This window comes from Neofelis nebulosa, chromosome 18 (assembly GCF_028018385.1).
Source record: "Neofelis nebulosa isolate mNeoNeb1 chromosome 18, mNeoNeb1.pri, whole genome shotgun sequence".
NCBI classification, from domain to species: domain Eukaryota; kingdom Metazoa; phylum Chordata; class Mammalia; order Carnivora; family Felidae; genus Neofelis; species Neofelis nebulosa.
In genome coordinates, this window is record NC_080799.1 from 9,762,484 (window position 1) to 9,767,765 (window position 5,282).

At 39.5% G+C, this 5,282-nt stretch overlaps 1 protein-coding gene across 3 annotated transcripts in view; it reads left to right on the plus strand.

Annotated features, from left to right (window-relative positions):
* The window catches only part of LOC131501469 (nuclear envelope pore membrane protein POM 121C-like), a 53,500-nt gene that overhangs the window by 33,888 nt on the left and 14,330 nt on the right, over positions 1-5,282 (plus strand). The gene's annotated exons all lie outside the window — the stretch shown is intronic.

The window sequence follows — 5,282 nt, forward strand, 5'->3', positions numbered from 1 at the left end:
TATAAGGCCTTGGGCGGGTAAGTCACTTAAACCTTTCTCATCTCCAAAAGATTATTACAAAGATTGAGGGCAATGCTTGGAAAATGCCCATCACAGTGCCTGTCAGTAGTGGACACCCTATATATAGTAGCTAGAAAACAAATAAGGCATGTGTGAAAGATTTTTGAGAGGAGACCGTTTTTGAGATAAGATAATCCAGAAGGTTCTTAGGGTGATACAAATGAAAGATGAAGGCCTAAGCCAGAGCAGCCGTGGGAATATAAAGAATATTAAATAATAACCTTTACCTGGAGCACTTACTCTGTGATAGGCCCTGTGCTAAGCACTTTACGTAACTTTCCTCGCGTAATCATCACAACGCGCAGATTTAGGATAATTCTTAAGGGCCCTAGGATTTTCAGAACGGTCAGTGAGCACTGGCTTCAACTTGAAGTCACCAGCTGCATTCGCCCGTGACAAGAGAGTCGGCCTGTCCTTTGAAGCTTTGAAGCCAGGCACCGACTTTATAGTTACAGAAGTCCTGGATGGCCTCTTCCAACGTAAGGCTCTCTGTACTGAAAATCTGTTGATTGGTGGAGCCGCCTTCATTAATGACCTTAGCTGGATCTTCTGGATAACTTTGCTGCAGCTTCTCCATCAGCACTTGCTGCTTTGCCTTGTTGTGCAGACGGCTTCTTCCCTTAAACCTCATTGAGTTGGCCTTTGCTGGCTTCAGACTTTGCTTCAGCTTCCTCACCTCTAAGCCTTCGTTGAATTGAGGAGCTGGGTCTTGCTCTGGATGAGGCTTTGGCTTAAGGGAATGTTGTGGCTGGTTTGGTCTTCTGTCCAGCCCACTGAGACTTCCTCCATCTCAGCAATAAGGCCTCCTCACTTTATCATTTGTGTGTTCCTGAGGGTAGCACTGCTGATTTCTTCAATACCTTTTCCTTTGCGTTCACACCTTGGTTATTGGGTACGAGAAGCCTAGCTTTCAGTGTCTCGGCTCTTGACCTGTCTTTCTCGCTCAGCTTGATCATTTGTAGCTTTTGCTTGAAAGTCAGACATGCGACTCTTCCTTTCACTTGGACACTTAGAGGCCATTGTAGGCTTGTTCTTGGTGTGATTTCCATACTTTTGTATCTCGGCAAATAGGGAGGCCCGAGGAAAGGGAGAGAGAGGGTGGGGGAAGTGCCAGTTGGTGGAACAGGACACATGCATTTACCAGTTCAGTTTGCCACCTTGCACGGGTATGGGTTGTGATGTTCTAAGACAGTTACAGTAAGAGTATTGAGGATCACTGATCACAGGTCATTATAACACATAGAATGATGATAAAGAGTTGGAAATATTGTAAGACTTACAAAATGTGAGACAGAGACATGAAGTGAGCACATGCTGTTGGGGAAATGGCAGCAATAGACTTGCTTAAAGCAAGAGTTGCCACAAACCTTCAAGTTTGTGAAAAATAGTATTTTTTTTAAGTTTATTTATTTTGAGAGTGAGACAGCGTGAGAGGGGGAGGGGCAGAGAGAGAAACTCCCAAGCAGACTCCACACAGGTGCTCTTACCCCAGTAGTTTTTGATAAATAACTTCAGTCCTTTTTAACTTAAAAAAAAAAAAAAAAAAAAAAAAAAAAATCCTTTGTGTACATTTCCAACTCAAACTGAAGTCTCTTTGTTCAGACAGCCTTGGTTTTTTTGAGTTGGAAATGATATTTGTAGGTACAGTCTCTAGGACCATTAAGGTATGCATACCCTTTAGAAAGAGGACGCTCAATCGTTAGTTTGTACTGATATTTCAAATTCAGATTTAGGATTACAGAACTTTTTACATAATTTCTTTGATTTTATATTTTTATGTATTCTTACACAAAAAATGTCGCTGCATACTTATTTGATGGGTCCCTAGTACACACGATTTCAAAATAATGATATCAGTGCCATTACAAACAATAAGACAAACCAGCTTAAGAATTATTTGTGACTCATTTTGTTGTTAGTGTATATCCTTGTATGGGTACTGGGGAATATACAATCAAAATACGTGTTATAAAGTAATGTGAATTCAGTGTTCTCATTTACACCACCAACTTGATATACAGTAAGGTTTATTCAGTGTATTTTAATGTTTTAGGGATTTCTTTTATTTTTGAATATAGTTTGCTTTTAATTATGTAAAATAAAATACTTAAATCGTCCGAAGGACGTTCCGACGTTCTTTATCAAATACGATAAAGCAAAATACACTCAGAAGTCCGGTTGCCACCTCTTTCTACTCCATGTTGTTCCCTTCCTGTTTTATTACTTTTTGATCGTCCTTCCACTGTTTTTTTTGTTTCCCCTCGAAACCATATGCAAATCCATGTCTATCTGTAAAGCCCACCTTCTAACCTTTGAGGCAGTGATAGGTGCAAGTTTGAGCCTTGCTTCGTCTTTCCTGCTACACCTGCATAGTTACTCTTTCCCTTTGGTGACAAACATTGGGTTGTTTCCATCTAATGCTGGGACAGATGGTGCTGCAGGTAATGCTCTAGTTCATGTGTCATTTCACACTGTGGCCTCTACACTTCTAGGATAGCTTCCCCAGAATATAGATTTCCAGGCCAAAGGTTAAATGCATGTGTAGTTTTGCTAGATATTGTTAACTTCCCCTTCTTAGAGTATGTACCATTTAGCATTCCCATCAGCATCGTATGAATCACCATTTTTCCATAGTAATCAATAGATGAAGGTTGTCACAGCTTTGGATTTTTACCAGTTAGGTGAGGAGTAGTATTTGTCTCTTATGAGTGAGTTTGGGCGGATTTTCCTATATTGGAGAAACAGGATTTAAATGTAAAATAAAAGCCATGAAAGTATTTGTGAAAACGGTCTTCTTGTGCAATGCTGGTGGGAGTGTCAATTCATACAGTTCTCTGGAGGGCAGTGTGGCAGGTAATTACCAATATTAGAGATGCAGGTGCCCTTGGTCCAGCAGCCTTGCTTTTCGGAATTAATTCTACATATCCACTGGAAAACATACACAAGGATGTTGATTGTAGCATTTTAATAGCAGAATCTTGGAAACAATGTAAATGTGCCTTGGGGGGGGGGTGTTGAATGACAGTTTTCTCATAAGTTGAAATACTATGTAACTATCCAAAAGAATAAGGTACCTTAATAGGCGCTGATGTGAATGATCTAAAAGATACATGACAAAAGCAAGGTGCAGAACTGTGTCTATAGTATCCTCTGTTGTTTGTGCTGCTGGTTTCTTTAATCTTTTAAAGTGCATAGAATAATTCTGACAGATGTCATTAAAAACTAGGAATAACTATTGCTGTAGGAGGGAAACTTTTTACTGTGTACTCTTTTTGTTGGAATTTGTGATACCTGCTGCAAGTAGTACATTTCCTGGTTTCAAAAAGGTTTTAAGTAAAATAAAATTCCCCTGCCCTGGGTGTCCCAGGCTCTGTCCCATAGTACCTGTTAACATTCGTGCTATATGCAAACACAGATAATACACAGAATTACTGGTCTGTGTTACACAAATGGGATCATCACGTGTGCTTTTTTGAAAAACATCCTTTTTTATCATATATTGCATAGCATTCTGTGTCATATGATCCATGTTGAAAATATTTTTTTAAATCAGAGTCTAATGTAGAAAAACAAGTATTGTAAGTGTTTAGCTCCATGTAACCACCACCCAGGTCAAGTAATAAGTCATTTTCTTTTTATTTTTTTAACTTTGTTATTTTGAAAGAGCGAGAGCACAAGTTGGGGAGGGGCAGTGAGAGGGAGAGACAGAATCCCAAGCAGGCTCTTTGCCATCAGTGCAGAGCCTGACGCCAGGCTCGAACTCCAGAACCATGAGATCATATCCTGAGCAGAGATCAAGAGTCAGACGCTTAACCACCTGAGCCACCCAGGTGCCCCAATAAATTTTCAACGCCCAGAAGCCCCTCTCGTACTCATTCCTTCCTTCTTGAATATTAGCAATTAGCACCATATAATTTTCCCTGTTTTAAAACCTGATATATAAATGGAGACCAGAATATGTTTTCTTTGGTATTTGGCTTCTTTCACTCACCATTTTCTTTGCGAGATGCATCCATGTTGTTGCATGTAGCAACAAGTCTTTCATTTTCTTGCTGTGTTCATTTTTGTTATATGAATATACCACAATTTTTTCCTCCTCTTGTTGGGACATTGGGTTTCCAGTTTGGAGCTGTTACGCATATTAAATCTTTTGGTGCACGTATATAAAGTATGTGTAATTCTCAGTTTTAGTAGATTGTATTGAACTGTTTTAAAGTTATGTTTCAGGGTGCCTGAGTGGCTCAGTCGGTTAAGTGTCTGACTTCGGCTCAGGTCATGATCTCACGGTTCGTGGGTTAGAGCCCCGCATTGGGCTCTGTGCTGACAGCTCAGAGCCTGGAGCCTGCTTTGGATTCTGTCTCCCTCCCTCTCTGCCCACCCCCTCTTGAGCTCCGTCTCTCTCCCTCCCTCCCCCCCCCCCTCTCAAAAATGAATAAATGTTAAAACAAAAATTTTTTAATAAAAATTAAGTTTTGTTTCAAGGGTGCCTGGCTGGCTCAGTCAGTTAAACTGACTTTGGCTCAGATCATGATCTCACAGTTAATGAGTTCAAGCCCTGCATTGGGCAATAAACTTTTAAATATATATATATAAATAAATAAATAGATGAAGGGAAGAAGGAAGGACGTTATGTTTCCGTTGATACTCCTACCCTTACCAGTGCAGTATGAGATTTTGTTCCTGTGGTTACACAGCCTGACACTTGGTGTTACCAGTCTTTAATTACCCATTCCAGTGGGTGTGAAATAGTATTTCATTGTGGTTGTAATTTCCTAATTGTAATTTGTGGTTATAATTGTAATTGCTGATTGCTAATGAAATAGAGGTATGAACTGTTCATTGGCCATTCATACTTCCTTTTTTATGAAGTACCTATTCAGGTTTCTTGGCTTTCTTCTATTTAGTTGTCTTTTTTTTTTTACTGATTTATATACATTCTTCATATATTCTAGATGCAAGCTCTCTGAATTCTATGTATTGCAACAAATCACTGTCCTATTCTGTGTCTCACCACTTGGGTTTCTTCAGATTTACTCTTATGGTTAATGTATTGTGTGCACTGTTTAGGAACTTTTTGTCTACCTGAAGTCATGGTGGTGTTATGCTACCTTCTAGAAGCGTTATTATTTTTCTTCTCACATTGGGATCTATAATCCACCTGAAGTTGATTTTTGTATATGATGCGAGGTACGGATCAAAATTAGTGTCTTTCCACATAAATA